This window comes from Austrofundulus limnaeus, unplaced genomic scaffold (assembly GCF_001266775.1).
Source record: "Austrofundulus limnaeus strain Quisiro unplaced genomic scaffold, Austrofundulus_limnaeus-1.0 Scaffold27, whole genome shotgun sequence".
NCBI classification, from domain to species: Eukaryota; Metazoa; Chordata; class Actinopteri; order Cyprinodontiformes; family Rivulidae; genus Austrofundulus; species Austrofundulus limnaeus.
In genome coordinates this window covers 513,210-515,562 of record NW_013952429.1, presented here as the reverse complement: position 1 = coordinate 515,562, position 2,353 = coordinate 513,210, and positions in this window count along the sequence as shown.

Genomic DNA, 2,353 nt, shown 5'->3' with positions numbered 1-2,353 from the left:
ATAAATAAATGGTCAGAACGTCACAATGTAACACAAAAATCTGATGGAAAAAAATTATACAGGCACCTGTTTTTCGAGAAAGCAGGTAAGCCACAAATAAAGAAAGGAACGTGAAGAAAATGGAAACAGCGGGTATCAGGGAGAAGAGCAGCTTGCTGCACAAACCACCGCCTGGTAGAATCGTTTCACTGTTGGGATCAACCTCACAGCAGTCTGGATCGAACACAGTTGTAAAGATTTTGTAAAAGCTGAACTGGTGAATTTTTGGTTTAAACATTACATTTTACCAGAAATACTTTTTTTCCTGACTAAAATGCTTAAATAAACTCTGAAAAACAATAAAGAAACCATGTAATTTCTTTAAAATATTTTTACTATTGCAGGAGAGACTTAACAGGACTCAGATAAAAACAGTTTAAAAATTACTCTGTCTATATATATTTTTTTAATTAACCCGTTTTCTCCATTGTAAGCATCAAATTATTCTGCATTGTTAATATTTACTTATCACAGGGTGGTTTTTCACACTTCATTTCCAATAGGACCGAACATTTTCCCGTTTTTAAACTATTACACAATATTTACTGACAACAAAATGTTTCATCTAATCAACTCAATTAAACATAAATATCAAAACACATTTCATCTACATTCATTTTTACTGTATAAAACGTGCCAGGAACACAGTTACAAACTGTACATAGAATTTGGCAACGAAAGTTTTTGAAAAATTTGCTTACACAGTCTGAGGCTTGTGGTGATGTTGCCATGTTTGCAGATATCGATGGTACCTTTCGAGTTCACTATTGTCTGTTCAGTTCCACAGTAATAAAGACCCTCATCAGATTTAGTTGTATTCAGAATCACCAGGTCGTAGGAATCAGAGGAAACATTCTTTTCAAATGTTAGTCGAGGAAATTTCTGAGCGCTTTCGCTGCTGTAATGATCCTTTACGTGTAGAACAAGAGACGGCTGGTTCTCATGGGAACAGTTCTTGAACCAAATGATGTAAACTCCTGTGGACACTTTGCAGTCACAGTAAAGAGTGATGTTGTCTCCAGGATTGACTGTTACCTCCAGCACTGATACAGAGACGGCATCAGGACTGCAGGAAACAACTCCTGCAACAGAAATACAAGAATGAACCAACATTACATGGTTTCAAATTAAAATCAGATTATCTAAAACAGACTACAAAATTAAGTTTGCCTATAACATTCTTTTTAAATTAATTCTATATTTTATTTAAATGGTAAAAACTTTGCAGTTACCTAACAGAATAGTCAGAATGACGCACAGTCCATCCATGAGTGCTGATAACTTGAAGCTCAGACAGTTTCTCAGGTTTTTCAGTATATAGGACGCTGGCTTGTCCATTAAAGGAGATGTAGCTGTTGATTGGCTGATAGAATAGAGAATGTAATTTTGTTTTGTTTTTTTTAAGGCTGAAAGTACCAAAACTGTAACATGGTGGTTTTCTTCATGCTACTTCTTTAGACTGTGATGATTTTGAGATAACATCATCTTGAATGCAAATTTAAACCACAATACTTCAGAGTGAACTAACTTAACCATTTTGTTCCACTGTCCTACTTCTTTGAGATACCATCCTAAAATAAAATAAAAAGTTTTTTTTCCGATATCCCCTTAGTACTGAAAATTGTACTTCTTTACTTTCACATTTACTAATTGTTGGTAAAAATAACAAAGCAGTTTATTTCTTAGGAAATCAAGTGTCCATATATGTATGTCTTTTTCATCTAAAGTAAACAAACTACCTAGAATAGTTGACTGCTCAGAATAACCAATGTTCTTACTATTGCTATTATTAATAACTTATTATGTCTGTGCAAAGCTGCATGTAATAGTTTATCAAAGCATGACTTGCCTGCAGGGTGATCTGGTGTTTTAAGTTAAAAGCATGCATGTTAAGAGGCCTTCAGGCCCAGGCCTTCCTTGTGAAGGTGGTGGCAAGATAAGACGCAAGGATGCAGGCACAGAGCAAGGAGTTAAACAAAAATGCCAACATGGCAGCGGCTAAATAAAATAATAAGAACACAGGAAACACAGTGAGAAGCCATGGACAACAACCAAACGGTGAGTGAACAAGGAAGTGTTGAAGAAGTACAGATTGAACTGAGCTAGAACGAGTGGAAAGTGGAAACTGCTGGGTGGTTACTGAGTAGGGCCAGATGTGAGGAGAGAGAATGAATAGAAGAAGATTGAGCTGATGAAAATAAAAACACAAAGGACGAGCACCAGAGAGAGACAGAGACACAAGCGACAGACTATGATGTTGCTAAAAACTATTTGGGATCTTAATGGGATTTGCTTAGTAAATAAAAGTTAAATA